The sequence below is a fragment of the Diadema setosum genome, chromosome 10 (genome assembly GCF_964275005.1).
Source record: "Diadema setosum chromosome 10, eeDiaSeto1, whole genome shotgun sequence".
Lineage (NCBI taxonomy): Eukaryota > Metazoa > Echinodermata > Echinoidea > Diadematoida > Diadematidae > Diadema > Diadema setosum.
The window spans coordinates 30,766,425-30,784,612 of NC_092694.1; the positions used below are offsets into that span (position 1 = coordinate 30,766,425).

Sequence of the window (18,188 nt, forward strand, 5' to 3'; positions counted from 1 at the left end):
TTATTCATGGTTTCCACTTAATATTTCCTACTTGAACAAAGTGGTTGCATGGCCCAAACTCTCAGAGTGGACGAACTCTTGTAGCTGCAGCAAACTACACACTTGTTTAGACAACAGATGTTTAGTGGAAATAATGGACGTGTGGTTTGTCATCTTGACGCTGGCCCTCTTACACCATGCTACAGCAAATGGAGAAGGTTGCCTTTCGCATGGTATACTTCTCCACGTGCAGTAGGGGCCAATTGCGCATGATGTTTACTGTATATTTAACGGAGAAGTCACTGTATCAGTAGTCAAACGCCACTACTGGCTATATACTGCGATCACTCAGTATGAGAATGATGTAGAACCATCAAATGAAATGATGCAGTGCTGCAAACAAGATTCTGTACAAACTTACAACTAGTGACATGATTATGTCTGTGCAGGATGTATTAAAAAAAAGTTGCACAGTCTCAATATCCTGCCAAAGATATGTAAATATAAAGCTAAATCAAGATATAATATAAAATGTTCGTCACTATTCGTAAGTATTAAAGTGAAAACGATTTAGCTATTCCGAAGGCTCGTAAATCCGAATATGGTATATCTGAATATCGTTCGTGATTCCAAGGATTCGTCATTAGTACACATACACCTTCTTTTCATCTTTGAACTAATGAATATCTTCTTAAATCACTAAAACTTTTTTTTTTATCTTTTTCTGTTTAACGATCTTATGATTAACGATTGTTGCGACACGGATTGTCGCCCCTACACGGATTGTCGCCCCCGGTTCGGGGCGACAATCCGTGACGGAGTTGGCGGCACGCATTGTCGCCCCCGTCACGGATTGTCACCTGGCGACAATCCGTGACGCTTGTGCAGTTCCCAGTTTTTGACCTCGAAGGCGACAATCCGTGATGGCAAAAAATTTGTTGCGACACGGATTGTCGCCCCGTCACGGATTGTCGCCCCAGGCTCGGGGTGGTTCCTCCGGTGTTAAGCTTTGGTGGGATGGGTATGACTGGTAAGTTATGCGTATGTGTGTGTGTGTGTGTGTGTGTGTGTGTGTGTGTATTGTGAGCTGCATGATATGTGATATGTATGATTTGTAGGTGCGCACAATAAGTGACTTGTGCATGGGTTTCCGTATTGTTGTGTGTGTGTGTGTGTGTGTGTGTGTGTGTGTGTGTGTGTGTGTGTGTGTGTGTGTTTGGAGTATAATAATACAATATGTAGAAACTGTGCATGTGTGGTGGTTGTATAGTGGTAGTGTTTGTTTGTCTGTGTGAATACGTGTGCCTGTATGCTTACGTGTGTATGTGGTATAATAGTGGCGTTTATATGTGTATATCAAAGGGTATGCGATGGTGCGTGTTTGTGGGCGCAGTTTTGTGCCTGCATGAGTATCTGAGGGGTTTGGTGTTCATGGGCTACGTAGGCCCTACGTGTGTGTGTTGTGTGTGAGCGTTCGTGTGTCTACGTAAGGCCCCAGTCACATAATGCTCTGCGTCCGGCGTTACGTCCAAATACGTCTTCTTCTTTTTTTTTTTCTGCGGACACCCGGGGATCTCTTGCTGTCACCAGAGCATTTTTAAAAAAACATACGGGAAAAAATATGCGGGGCGATACGGAGAGATAGATAACTCGATTATAGACCAACCCTACTAATAATTTCTTCACGAGAAAGTTTTCACATGTAGGACCCTACCAAACCTATACATTCCTTGAATATATTGGTTTGGATCATGTAGCACCTTCTTACATACAAGGGCATATACATAAAAAAAACACACAAATACATTACACAAATCTAGAATGAAATCAGTCATACAAAAACCCGACCACCACCCGCTCCCCAACCGAAACAAACCTAGGGCCTACATATATCCTAAATATCAAATCTATACCAACATCTGTCATACCATTAACTATCCTTCTTCAAATCCAATCCCCAACCCACCAACCCATGATTAAACAAAACCTAAATCATCCCACAACCACATTCACCAACCCAAATACATACACACACACACACACACACACACACGAAGGTTCGTTATTCCGAAGTTTCGTTTTTTTTTTGTTTTTTTTTTTCCGAAGCTTCATTTATCCGAAACACACAATTCCCTATACCTAGATGTTCGTTGATCCAAAAATGAAATTCGAAATAACGAACCTTTGGAATAAAGAGCCTTCGGACGAATGAGCCTTCACAAATAACAAACTTTTGCAATAACGAAATGTAACCCCCTTCCCACATACACACGCACACCCGAACCGATACCACATTCCTTCCTGATGAAACGACTTCCCAATGTTGATAAATAAGACATAATGGACCGTATGCAGAAAAGCAGCATCCGCCCGCACGCAAGCTCGGCTCCGAATTCATATACAAATCCGCCAAACTCATCACATTCAAAGCTGCTGATAAAATCAATATCAACGTTTATGCCAGCAACAGCTTACTAGGTATCCCTCCCCACGCGCAGCTGAAAAACACATACGCAAAAAACTGACATAATAAACACATTCTTCCATCATACACACACACACACACACACACACAAACGGACACTAAATTATCATGTGCACGCGCACATTGACACTTCCTTGAAACCTCACCATGACTTTTTACAGGGCATGTTTGCATGGATGTAGCCATGTAAGTTATGTGTCAGTATTTCAATGATTATGTCTAGAACGATATTACCCAGTAAAATGTGCTTCGAGGGCGGGCGACAATCCGTGCCGCCAACGACCGTCACGGATTGTCGCCCCGAGCAGGATGCGACAATCCGTGTATAGGGGCGACAATCCGTGTCGCAACAAACGATGCTAACTTAATTTTCACATTACCATGTAATCTTCAGGATAACGAACCTCATTTTATTTTCGGAGTAACGAACATCGGGGAATAAAGAACCTCCGGAAACGAACTTAAATCATTATGCTGATGTATCCTATCTCCATTTTCACGTTTCTTCATTTCAAGTCATGAAAAATATTAGCCTTTTTTAAATGGATTTGTCTATAGGGGCTTAAATATAAACTATACTGCTTGTATTACCACCAAGCGTATAGTACACAATGCTTATCTTGCAGTTTCATAGGAATGTAAAAAATAAAAACAGCACATATCTTTATTTCTCTTTCCTCTCTGGATAGGAGATTGGACATGCGATTTTACGTCTTCTGACTGTGGTGTGATAGGCGACGAAGGACGTGGATGCTGGCGTCGTCCTCTTCTGTTTAACCCGCGAATTTACAGAAAGTATAAGCGTTACGCAGAGTTAATCAAGTTAATCAGAAATAGCTTTGACATTGTCAATGGTAACGATAATAATTTGTAATAAGTCCTGTTTATAAATCTGTTGAAAGGGCAACTCAAGAAAATCCTGACACATACTTGCAATGGCCTTTATAGAAATATTAGACATTCCTATGCAATATCATAACATTCATGCTGAATTTTAGCAGAACCATCATGATATTGTACGAAGAAGTATAGATTCTTCGTCAATACATTAATTTTTATAGAAACCGATACTATGAAAATAAATGCTTCTTTTGTTTATGGGATATGAAATTTTGTGAATTGTTTGCATTCATTTGTTATTTATTCTACGTGTATTTGTGCACCCATTTTGCCATATATTTCACTAAAGACAATTGGCCCTTGTGTGAAGGCAAAAACTCGTCAAGGAAATAAAATTTAATATCTGCTGGCCACTTTAGACTGATGAATGTTGGTACTGAATATGATGCAATTATTGTTAAGTGTTTATCAATACCATTGACAACTAGTATCATTTGCCTAGGTGGTACAGAGAGAGTGAAAAATAAAGAAAGGCCATTAAACTTGCGTCTGTTGATTGGAAATGCATTTAGATTTCCTCCTTTGACGAGTTTAGAAACGTGTCTTCCTTTCTACTACGTTGTTACGACCGCTGATTATGAAAATTAACAGCTGAAACAAATGGGTGTCAGCGTTCAGTTTCCGTTTCAGTCATTGCGTATTTACTCTGCCACGTTACAGTAAACTCTTTTGCTAGCGGTCTCTAAACTGATATTTCTCACTTAAAAACGTTAACAATTTAGAGGAATCTTTATCAAAGTTGCTATGGCAATTTAGAAAAACGTAGTTAATGTCAGGCAGATGTTGCTTTTAGAGTAATGTCATCCTATTTTACATATTAAAAAAAAAATCTTCAGTATGATTATTATCAATATCTTCGTCGCCTTTTGCCATCGCCACAACAGATCAATACTAAGCAAACTTTAGTTGTTTCGGAAGTGAACGTGAGCAAACAGTACGAACCATAATACCACGTGACTTCGGCCCTGGACTATGGCAGCTCTCCTTCAGATATCAATTAACTGCAGACGGATTCTTGAACGTGATAAGTCACTGTGACGGAAGCGTGCTTGTGATCCTTGATCCTACCGGAGATGATTTCATGGAACGAAATCTGGATCTGTTCTGTTTCTCAAACTTCCGGGTTAGTCATATACCACGCACACATTAAGAATGAATTTAGGAAAATACTAATAACATGCATTGTATAAGTCTACATTATACTAACTGATCGCATTGAGAGGAGCTTAAAACAATATCAAGTTCAACACACACAAACATTTTTTTTTATTTTATTATATTCTTTATTTGAATTTCATTGACACAAACCCTATCTTTGAAATGAAATACTAATACGAACAGAAATAAGCAGCTGTATTCTTCTCTCTTATGATGCTAAATCATTTTAACACACGCACACACGTACACACACACACACGCTATACATTCATTATATTTTGCTCATGAAACCGACATCCTTTGTGTGTGTGTGTGTGTGTGTGTGTGTGTGTGTTGTGTGAATCACTTTAGAGAATCTTGCAATAAAAGCAGCTGCTGCTGTAGCCTTTTTCAAGATGTTCATTTCCAACTGATTTTTCCCTCCAAATTTACTTTCCTTGTCGCCTCTAATGTAACTCCACCCTTTACAGCGCTTAAACTGGTTCCAACTAGCTTTCCCCTCTTTATTACCAGTCCCTTTTCTTTCCACTAATTCTACCTTTTTGCTTTAAACCTATCTATCCCAACTATCTCCCCCTAGCAAAATACCTATTCTTTTCTACCAACTCTCCCTTTCTAAGTTAGCTATTCTACCCTGGCTCCACTGAGCCTCCCTCTTTCTTCCACACTGTCCTTTCTTCCTAACCACTTCTCTCCACCTGGCTTGCCCGATTCTGAATTTCTATGCTGTTTACGCCTGATGTCCCCATTTCCCACCTGATGGCTTGCATGAACAAAGGAGTCTCACACATTCCACACTCGCACTCTCGGTCACATCGTGACAGCCGTTATAATCTTATATGCTGTTATCGGCACTGACAGTGTAGTGAGTAAAGAACTATGGAGCGAAAGCCGGGAAAAAGATCACGACCGGCTAAAACTTGAAACCACTCACTACCCCTATCAAATATTTCAGTCAATGAACACTAACAGTAAGTCACTTCGGCTGAGTGGTTGTGACATTTGCTATGAAACACTGGAAACAAACTTCGGTAACTTAAGAAGGGTACGTTACGTAATTTGATCAGATCTCCTATCTCATTCATATTGGTCCTTGAATCTAGTCATTTCCTGGGTCAGTGGTCTTGGTTCTCCTTATTTCCTCGACTAGAATATTTTGCTCCTTTTGCATTCATCAAATCACCACACGTACTGTCGCTTTGAAAAAGCTATCAGCAGCATCAAATAAGATTTTTTTTTACTTATTTGTTTCCGTGCAAATTGTTGTCTTGACTGATTAGGAATATTTCTTCCCTTCAGAGAAGTCTTATGTATCATCATAATCATTCTTACAACTCTCCTCTCCCAGATTTCATTCATTGCTGTAAGGCGAACAGGAGATCCAACCATACGAATGGACGACATCAGCGTGGAAAGCCAATATGTTATAACAGGTAAATCTTAGTCGGCCCTTATGATGACATACCTTTCAGTGACAAAAAAATAGATAAATGAATTCAACGTGTTATAATCTTTGCATGTTGTGCGTGTGTTGTACGTCGATATGTACGTGCTCGAGAGTGTATCATGATTATTTTTTGGTATGTAATTATTTTTCTTAGCCACAGATAATTATGTCGTCTGAAGCAAGCTCAAATATGCTGCATGATATGCCACATGTTCAACAACTCAAAATTTGCATATTTGATTAGGAATATCGTGTCTCCCCTATCTCCATTTCCTGACATAGAGGAGAATTCCACTGTGCAATTGCATCATGGAAAAAAAAAATTAGATATCATAATCATTGACATAATTATGCTATATCACATTTCAATATCTGCACGCAACGCCACAGGCAAAGGTAACTATGAGTCCGTATCAAACTATCACCACTTCCCTAATTCGTATGATCCTGGATGTCAACTGATGTTTAGATTTTCTTTCATGAAATGAATTTCTGTTTCGGTCCTTTGCCGGGATCATGGGAGCCTAACAAAACAGAACATTTAAGTGAGGGAAAGAGAGCTAGAGAGAGAGAGAGAGAGAGAGAAATAGAAAGGAAGAGAAAACGTACTTTCAGAAAGTATAAGCTCTCATGCTTGTTATTGTGCCTTTATAAGAATACTTAAAAAAAAAAAACCATGAAGAGTATTCTTTACTCTCGTCTTCTTTTGCCAATAGCAATAGTACTTTTATGGACTTTTATACACAATGTCACCGAAAGTGTTATCTCTCTTCGTCATTTACGTCAGTATGCAAACTTTCAAACAATTACAAATAAAAATACATCATATTATATGCAGGATGTACCCAATGTACCCACTGATGTATAGAATAATATATATATATATATATATATATATATATATATATCGTACATATTTTGGGGGCCTTAATTAAGGGTGTTCGTCACGATTTCGTCACCCACGAATCACGCAGCCCATCAGTCCGACAGCAGACAAACAAGCCCCACGAGTCTGACACTAAGCAAAATATGTCCATGAGTCCGACACTGTATAGGCAAAAAGGCCCACACGCATTACATCACAAGACCTATAATGTACACAAAGATTTTTTATTGATGATAAGGTAATATGGATAATTATTGGGAAATTGAGGCAAACTTTACGTTTTTTTTAATTTATTTATTTTTTTAATTTACGAAAAGGATTGCCATGTAATTTGTAACATTGTTTTTTATTCATTCATCAATCCTTTGTTTCATGAACATAATTCTTAAAATTCGGGATTGATATGATTTTTGTTTATAACAGCTTATGCGCAATTCTAATTTTATTGATCTTCCCATAAAATTATCTTAAAAAGTTTATGGAAAACAGTTCTGCTCACAACAACCCAAAGAGACAGTCAAATCATTGAATTTACTTCAAGAAAGAACGTTGTCTGTTAACAAAGCTTTCATATCACGGGGCCTATACAAAACTCTGGAATTCATAGCGGCCAAGATTTATTTTTATTTGTATTGATTAACTTTAAGAGAATGAATATGTTACTTGAAAATATTTTCTTTGATGTTGATCTATCCTCTTCGATATTCTTCGATTATCTCTCTATCTCTTTCCCCTTTCATCTCATTTTGGCCTATCTATTCGTACTATTCTTACTTTCTCTATTCTCCGTTTTCTTATAAGTAAAAATTCAATCATCTCATTTGGACCATTTTGATAGAAGTTTTGCTATTTGTTCGATTTTTGGAATCTTACAAGCTGTCATACAAGCAGTGCTTTTAATTCTAGCAGCCCCTCCCCCACTTCTGTTCCCATAATGCTGTTTTGTATTATCACTTGGTCTTAAATCATTTTCAGTCAAAGTGTACGTGTTGACTCTTTTTCTACGTCACGAACTGACTATAGAAGATGTTAATACATAATAATTATAATAGTGATTGTAATTAAGTTAATTTTGGTCATTATGTTGTTTTTGTGAAAAGAACGTTGCAATAAATTCAAATCAATTAATCAACGAGTCTGCTTGATGATTATTTGTTTACTTTGTGAATGTGCGTGTTTTCCGTTGTTGGCATTAATTTTGAGTGGTAAAACAGTAAACACACTTATATTACCCCATGCACTGATTTATTCACACTTCAATCAGCTTATATAGATGTACTGTTTTGTAACAGGTGAATCCGATTATTTCATGAGTAGATACCATTATCGATCAACTTCTGAAAAAATGGATATGTTCCCGTTTTCTCGCTTGATCTCAGAACCATTGTTACTATCGACAGCAGTCTGTGGGTACCTCTCTTTTAATATTGTGGCAAGATTGGACATTGAGCATATTTTCGTTATCATTCTTTGTTATATCACGTTACTCATTTTTTTTTTTTCATAAGGGGCAACAGATACAAAAATATTCTTTAAAAAGTATTAGAAAAAAAAAACCCATATGTGAGAAAATATTCCAAAGTATGCAAGAATTCATTTCATAGACGTACTCAAGACATTGTCATAGTCACGACGTTGTCTGTGTGTGCATGTTGGGGGTTTGCATATCATTGCCTTCTATACAGGGCATTAAGAAGCCTAGTTTGTTTTAAAGTCCCTAGACACACCAGCAATCAACACAATGCTCAATGTAAAGAAAAATATTCGACTCTTCAAATCAGATATATACAAACAAAATGAGGTATTATTGTGAGAATATGGTGGGAATCGGATGTGACCATCTGATTTGTAAATAAGTTATGTTAAGTCAAGGGCATTAAGTAGATCACACGTGTTAAGACGAACACGTGCATTCATTGACCTAGATACCGCGATCTTGTTGTACAAAAGCATGATACAACTCCCATTTTGACTACTGCAATACAATGTGGATGCATTCAAATTCTACAGCCACACGGAAACTCCAGGTCGTTCAGAACAGGGCACTGAGAATAAACCTACAAGTAGATGGTATGTGTAGTCGAAAGCTACTGTATGAAACAGTACATATAGACTGTCTGAATATGAAGTTAGAAAAAGACCTGGCCATATCGGTTTTCAAACTACTACGCAAACTTGTTCCTAGGGAGATTTCTGCTATTTAACAACAAAATTGTCACACTACCAACTGATAAATAACGTATCCAAAGTTTCCCTCCCAAAGCCAAACACAAATTTCAAGAGAAACAGCGCATTGTACGTAGCGTCAAAAGTCTATAACAGCCTCCCAATCAATCTCAGATGTGAAACCCAGGTAAATAGATTTCTGTCAAACATTTGTATCATTTTCCAAACTCTGTTTTAATAAGGTAATTCTCAGATTTTTATAATTCTTTTTTTCTTTTTATTTTGTCTAGATTACTTTTTTTTTTCTCCTCGGCTCTGCCTACTTTTGTTTGTATTATATTTTGTTGATATATACGACTCACTGAAAAACAGCCCTGAGGCTGATAGTGGGTTTTTTTTCAACCGTATTGAAATAAATAAAACAAAGAAACAAACAAACCATTAAGATGATCTCGTCTCATATCACCGATACGTAGAAAAACGAGATCAATTAACTCTATCCTTTGTTGTTAGGGAAATAATAGCAAACATACATATCACGAGCGCTCCTAGAGAACAGACCTTGGACAGGCATCCGTGATTAAAGTATTGACATTTCGTAGGCAGTATCTTCAATAAAAAAAAAAACAAACAAACAAACAAACAGAGGTATAGTGACATCTATACACACAAAAACATCTGGTCCTTTCAAGATAAAGGTCATTTCATATTTATAATCTTATGACCTTTATTCTTTGACCTCATATGAACACGAATTTTATTGTTTCCTTCTCACCATAGTAAAACACATTCTGCAAGTTTGATAAAAATCCAATCATCCGTTCTTGAGTTATTGGGAGATTAAGCTTATTTTATGTCCTCTATGACCCCTAATGGCTTTGACTTTGACCTCTCAATCCCTAAACTACATCATTTCTTACTTTTCTTTCTTTCTTACTACGTACAATAAACACACCCTATAGGGGAAATTTGTGAAAATCCGATCATACATTCTTGAATTATTGTGAGATTAGATTACACTATATCATTTACTATGATCTTGATTATGACCTTTGTGTTCATGACCTTCAAATTTAATCGTTTCTCTCTTGTCTCATTATGAACTCAGCTTGCCAGTGTGGTGAAAATTAATACACTGGTTCTCAAGTTATCTTACAAAATAAAGACAGACTAACAAACAGACAGACAGACAGACAGACAGACAGACAGACGAAACCGAAAACATAACCTCCGCCGGTTGTAGATTTTACATACTGGTGGAAGTAATCCTTATCAGTTTGAATATAATTATGTCACATTTGATTTTCATTCCCTACTTCAGTGTGTTATTCATGTGGTCGCAAATGGCATATGTACACGGATATAATGAATGCTGGGGAAGGATCATAATTACGCGTTTCTAGAAAAAGAAGAAGCTTGAAACAGAGCGTGCAGGCGACTTGTTCCTATTTCCCCCTTTTTTATGATCTACTTCAATTCTCGCCTGATTCAAAAATGTAGATGATTTTCCTACAAAGTGTTGATAATTCACACCGTCTTTGCAGCTCTACACAGGGTAGCAGTAAACAATGCGTTTTACCACTGCACTGTTTTTGAGTTATGAATCATATTGTGTGAAAGTCATTATCATCCTATTAACACAGGATATATTTAATATTAAATACATTCGACATTTACAGGTGCATGAAAACAGTCTGCATAATTATACTGGCCGATTTAGGATGATAGAATGTTGATTTAAGGACGATTCAAAATGACTTCGCGCTCCTTCATGAGGTTGGAAACAGATTTTTGAATGCATAAATGTAATAGACTGTTTTTGTCCTCAAAATCGTTTCTAAGGTACAGCTAAAACCTTATTTTCAGGCGATTATATTCAAAGTCAATTCGATCCCTCAGTAAGATCGAGATCAAATATTTTTTTTTTTCAATCCAATTCAATAATGTCTGCTTCTACCGCTCTACTGTGTAGTGAAACTCAGAGAGTGAAACTATGATGTTTGTAGTTCAAGTTCGACAAACTCACTGTCGAGTGGGAAGGTACGTACGGTGACCTGCTCTTTTTCCACTCACTTACTTCCTCCTTTCTCTCTCGGTAGGCTGTTAGCTTTCAGCATTATTCATGGTTTCCACTTAGTATTTCCTATGTTGGATGATCAAGGAGGTTGCATGGAACAACTCTCACAGTGGATGAACGCCTAGCTGCAGTAAACTACACACTTGTGTAGACAAAAGTTGTCTTTACATTTAAAATATCTGGATGGAAGTAATGGACGTGTTGCTTGTCATGACGCTGGCCCTCTTGCACCAAGTCACAGCAAATGGTAAGGAAACCTCTAACATACTATACTTTTCTACGTGCAGTAGGGGCCAATAGCGCATCATGTTGACTGTACATTCAACGGAGAGGTCACTGTATCGGTAGTCAAAGCGCCACTACTGACTCCTGCGATCACTCCGTATGAAAGTGATACAGATCCATCAAATGAAATGATGCACGATGTTGGAAATATGATTTGGTATAAATTTACATCTGTTGACATAATAATAGTATGCCTGTGCAAGATGTTTTCAAATTGTATGCATATCATGTGCAAAATTGATGATAGTGAAGAATAGTTCTTATAAAGGCATCAAAACAGTTATTTTAAAGTATATTTCTGAGTAAAAACCTGCATCAGCAAAAAAACAAAAAAAAAACAAAAAAAAAAACAATAGGCCTATGTCTAAATGAATATGAGATATATTATTCAAATATAAAAAGGATTTAAAATATCTTTCTACTTATCATAGTACACGGTAGAATCATGACTAGATTTAGAAAACTATGCTAAATAGTACCTTATAATATCGATGGGAAGCAGGGCAGATGACATCATAGTAATAATCTGACACAAGAAAGTGCAGCAGATGTGGGGATGAGCAAAATCTTTTGACCTCTCAGTGCTAATACTTGTTTACCATTGTCTAAAGAGCTACAAAAATACTTGGACGAATAACATGCAGTCGATTAAACATACACATCGGGTATCATTATTTCGGCTATAAACATGATTTATACTTCCTTTTGGTATTGCTAAAAGCGGGACTCTGTTTAACTGAAGTGATGGCTACTCCAAATTACAGGACCTTAGTAAGAAATTACAATTCTTGAAAACTTGAGTGTATTGACTGATACATTTGATTGGAATTCTTAGATTGATATAGGAGGTTAAATGTTAGGATAAGAAATATGTTCATTAAAATTGTCAAGTTCTAATTCATTTGTGAAAGAATGCGTGAAAAAAATTGAAACGTGTTTAAACAATATATTTCTAATATTCAGTTTTAACCTCCAATTCTTTCCTATGTGAAAAAAAAACTGTTGGTAGAAAAATTTTTAACAAGGTTTGGCATTATGACGGGTCGAAATCTGAAAATGAAATGAAGTTCATTCATGAAAACAAGGTGAATGCGTATAGTAAAGAATCTTCGGCACCACTGCAAACCATATTTCTTTTTCTGATTTACGAACCTCCGAAATAAGTAACCTTTTCTCATTTTCGGATTAATGAACTTTCGGAATCACGAAACTCATTTCATTTTCGGGTTACCAACCTTCGGAACTGCGAAAGTTATTTCCTTTATAGATTAACGAGTCTTCGGAATAACGAAAATTTATTTATTTATTCTTTTGATTTATACGAAACATGAGGAATAACAATCACTCGGAACAACGAATAGCATATTATAATAAACTAACTGTATGATAATGCCTCCTTTCGCCCATTCTCTTTTCCAATCTCAAATCATGATTGTATCAAAACTTTGAAATGGATTTGGCAACACGTACAAACTGCTATATGCTGCTGTTTTACCACCAATAGTACATCTACCACTACCAACACTAGTTATTACATAGTTTTGCAGAATTGTTGCAAAAATAACACATAATATCTTTATTTCTCTTTTCTTTTCTTAATAGGAGACTGGGCATGCAGTTTTACGTATACTGCGTGTGGCATGGTAGACGACGAAGGAGGTGGATGTTGGAGTCATTGGGCGATCCCTGGTATATAGTAGGACACCGCGGAATTGGGTTTTTACTATTCAAGTAGAGACGACGTTATCTTATTTGAATAGGGAGCATTGATATTCCCAAATCCCAATGATAACAATAAATTTGGGTCATGCTGCTAAATCTGTAACGAAGGCCACTCGATAAAAAGGTGATAAAGATTTGTAAATCCTTTTTTAGAAAGATTAGCTACGAGGACAGAATAATAACTCATTCAAATGTGAGCAGAATCATTATATAACCCATATGGTTATACACAATGAAAGAAAGTGAAGGTCCGCTACATTTATGTATGCATGGTCATGTGTGCATATGAATAAGTTACGATACATAGTGTTATGTTTGGTAAATTCATGAAAACCTTATACAAAGACAATTTTATGTTTATGTTGTATTTCTATGTTAATTCAAGGTGTTTTGTGACATGAAATGTAAAATTTATTGTATTCGTTTGTAGACTACGTGTAGTTGTGCACCCACATTGCCTCAAATCTAACGATGCTAGACCTAGGCTATACTGACGAACTGATTCCTGTGTGAACGCAATCGGTGAAAAGAACGTGATCAAGGTAATACGATTAGAATTGTGCTTTCCTTTTTAGACTGCCGCTGTCGTGCATTAATATCATGGGATTGATTAATGATTATCATTACCATGTAGTAATCGTTAACATCAACAAAGTGGGGGGGGGGGTACAGCAAGCACAACAGAAAGAAATACCAGGACATTTGTTTTTTGTTGGAAATGCATCTTTATTTCCTGCATTGACTATTTAATATTCTGACTTCCTGTATTTATTATTTATTCGACCAATGACTTCAGTAAAACAGATATTATCAATATACAAAGTGAATCTACATTGTTTACCTTTTACAATGCCTTGTTTATGATTACTATGGGCGTCACCAACATCATAACCGTCATGATAATGTCATTTGTCACAGATTATTATCTCTATGCAGACTACAATTGTTGGTATGGCAGACATGAAAAAACGGTACGAACTACAATACCACGTGACTTCGACCCTGGACGATGGCAGCTCTCCTTCAGATATTATTTAACAGGAGACGGATTTCTGAATGTTACGAGTGACTGTCATGGAAGCCTACATGTGACCCTTGACAATACCACAAATGATTTCACGGAGCAAAAATTGGATGTGTTCTGTTTCTCAAACTTTCGGGTTAGTCATATTTACCAAGCAAAAAATTAAGAATTTAGGAAAATGATAATAACATACATTGTCCTACATAATTTACTAATCGCATGGAGAGAAACTTAAAACGTTCAAAACACATAACAAACACACAAACACATAAACACACACACACACACACACACACACATATATATATATATACATACAAGAAACACACACACACGCATACATACAACAAACACACTTACTCACACACGCACACTGTACGCGCATAATATCCGACATTTTGTGCATGATACCGACATCATTTTTTGTGTATTGTGAGAAACACTTTGAGAGAAGGTTGCAATAAAAGCAGCTGCCATTGTAGCCTTTTTCAAGGCCCTTATGCTCCTGTCAGTACTGGCATTGAGTGTCGTGAGCAAAGATCTATGGAGCCAAAGCCGAGTACGTCAGATAAGATTTTGATCATTGAGTATGACCTGGAAAAAAACTCGAAACCACTCACTACCGCTACTAAATATTTCAGTCAATGAACAATAACAGTAAGTGACTTCGGCCGAGTGGTTGTTATTTTTGCTATTAAACACTGGGAACAAAAAATTAGGTAATTTAAGAAGGATGCGTCACGAAATTCGAGAAGATCTCACATTGCATTCATTGGTCCTTGAATCTATATAATAGCTATTTTTCTGGGACGGTGGTCTTGGCTCTCCCTATAAATTGCTTTGACTGGAATGTTTTGCTCCTTTTGCATTTAGCAGATCAGCACACGTCAAATAACATTTTATTGAAATATTTGTTTTCCATAAAAGTTGTTGTCTTCACTGATGAGAAATATTTCTTCCGTACAGAGGAGCCTTGTATGTATCATCGATATATATATATTTTTTTTTTTATAATCCCCCCCCCCCAGATTTCATTTATTGCTGTGAGACGAACAGGAAAACCAGACATAAGAATTGATGACGTCAGCGTGGAAAGCCAATATGTTACAACGTGTGAGTCTTGGTTGGCATTTTCACACATACCGTTCAATCACAAAGAGGTACATTCAATGATATCATAATCTTTGAGTGTATGATTGCGTTATTACTTATAGTATCTCTACCATGATGTGTGTGTGTGTTATACGTCTGTGTGTAAGTGCTTGCGAGTGTATCATAGTTTTTGTTTGTATTGTTTTCATGGCCACAGATAGCTCGTCTGAAGCACAAACAAGCACAATGGATACCACCCCAGACCCTTATCACACTCTTTACCATAACGCCAACACCTTTCCCAAATCTCCAGCTTTCACAACTCCTTTTACATCACGCACATTTGTAGCTAATCCAGCCGAGAACACTACAGAAGACTACATATCTTCAGGCGGATCAGTCTCATCTTCCGTTTCCATGACGACGCCCTTGATGACGAGGAATGCTTCGCTCCAGGAGGGAAATTCTCCGATGCAAAGTGGTAATCAATTATGCTACATTTGATTAAACTCTAGTGTATTTTGTTTTTCATTGCCGAAAGAGATTAAATGAAGTTTTAATAAATTTGACGATCATTGTTATAAATGTTATGTGAATGCACTGATAAAACTCCACAAACAAGAAAAAAAAAACCTGTTATTACTTAGATTTCGATGTACAATTAACTCCGAGATAAAATGGTATTTTCAGTTTGAATCAATGTAGTTCAAGCATTATACATTTCAGTTAGAATCAATATAGAGAGACAAAACTGCAGTTTCATCTATAAGTTTAGATAAATAGACAGCGATAAAATCAGTATCAATTTGAATCCACTTCGAATGATGTAATAGTAGTTTTGACACAAATAAATGTATTAGAAGAAACAAAAGTTTAATTAGAAACAGTGGTAAATTTCTCGACCTTGATTCTTTGTTACAGTATAAAATTTCATAAGCAAACGATGGAACCTCTTTGGGTCCATACGTAAATTCACATTAGATTACTAAAAGAAATTACCAGGATGCTGACAGTGGTGGTAAGAAAGAAAAAGTAGCCTGACATTAAGATATTGCCATTATAATATTTTGTTTTTTGAAGTGAGTCGATTTTACATACGCTCTACAAGCAATCATCAACCTGAGAGTCATGCATTTACTCGCAATCGATATTCAGATGGTCCTTGGCCGGTCATCATCGTTGTTGTTAGCATCGTCATAGTGATAGTTGTCGTTGCCCTGTTAGCAGTTGTCTTGTTTCACCGACATCGCAAGGGGTGAGTGTCATCTATGCTGCGCACATTGGCGGGGGGGGGGGGGGGGGAGGTGAATACCAAGGAGCTCCCCTAATATCCGAGTCACATGCATGGATATCCCCCCTAAGCAAGTTCCTAAGAGCGGTTTTGCAGATTATTGTTCAATGAAATAACATTTAAATGGCACTTTCCCTCCGTCAGTCCTATCGGCAACATGTGCTATTGATGTACAATGTAAATACATTGTAGCACGATAAGATGGTTAAAGGTCAAACCCCTAACCATTCAGACATTGTGTAGACAGAAAGAGGTGACATAAACAGACTCTTCCAGTCTTTTGGTTATGTACAGAAAGATTCCGCTTCAGTTATTCACAGCAAAGAGCAGGATGTAGGCCTATATGAAACCTAGTAAAATGGTCCGCCCCTGGAATGAATGGATCCTACACTGTCCTAAGGAAGAGCAAGTATAGTGCAGCTGAATATGGGCATTCCATCTTCTCAGATGGAAAATGAAACAAACAAGCATTAGTAGTGACCGGAGACCACTAAAAGGGCCTGTTTACCTTTGGGAGCATTGATTTAAAAAATGTTCAAGATATCACATTTGATGCATATGTTTAGGTCACTTGTATTACAAAACATCCTACCATTTTTTTTTTTTGCAATAAAGCCTATATTATAAGGAGATATCACCATTTTTCTCAATAAACCATAACTGTAGACGGTTTAGTCTGAAAAGATTTCTATTATAACTATTGTTCATATTTCAAATATAACAATACTTAATCGATTATACTGGTTCAAATTTTTACATTGGTTGCTTCTATCCCTAACTCACATTTAAAAACTATTTTGAAGCATTTATGCTGGGTTTTTTTTTTTCTTCCGCAAATGGTCAATTATGCCTTTGAAATTGATGCCCTGCCACTAAACTTCCGAATCGGTTATTAGAAAAAAAAAATGTGTAATATCTGTAATGTATGATACAGGCTGTATATCACTAGACCCGGGCAGCAGGGCCAAGGAAAAGCTGACACAATCAAGCTTGGTGATGTACCAACGGACGCTGGTGACGCCTACGAAACTCTCGCACAAACCAACAAGTCTGACGCTAAGACTCATCCGAAGACACCTGGGAACGATGCGATATCAAAGACTGCACAAAACCAGGACTTCAAGGATGGATCAGCCAGAGAACAACCTCCAGACCAGCGCAATCAGCGAGCAGAGCAGGCGATGGGAGACAGATCTTCGGTGGAGGATTTGTTCGATGACGATAATTATGATGTTCTTCATAGCAATAGTAAGAACGGAAAAGCCCGTCATCATAATGGAGAGCGACGTCGCCATGGCAACGATGATTCGTCAGATGTTGATACTAGTCACTACTATTCGGTGGTGATGCCTAGCATGGATGGCGAGCAAAGCAGTGCTCCGACACGGCATGAACCACTTTGTAGCAGTGATGTATATGGAGAACTAGCTTGACTCTTGTTATTATCATGGTAATGGTCATTTCCATTCTGCGAAGATTTTCTCCACACTTTACATCACACTTTGATAACTCCCTGCCACAAATTACAGTTTAACTGCTTTGGCAAAATCTAGCAAGACAAAGAGGATGCTCACTCAATATTTTCATGAAGTGGATTTAAATAATCTTGCCACGCTTGATATTTGATTCGATGAGCAACTTCCACATTTTCTCGAATTCTTTCAACCTGAATATCT

At 37.1% G+C, this 18,188-nt stretch overlaps 1 pseudogene; it reads left to right on the forward strand.

Annotated features, from left to right (window-relative positions):
• Positions 1-17,945, forward strand: part of LOC140233933 (uncharacterized) — a 36,631-nt pseudogene extending 18,686 nt beyond the window's left edge.
• The last annotated feature ends 243 nt before the right edge of the window (positions 17,946-18,188 follow it).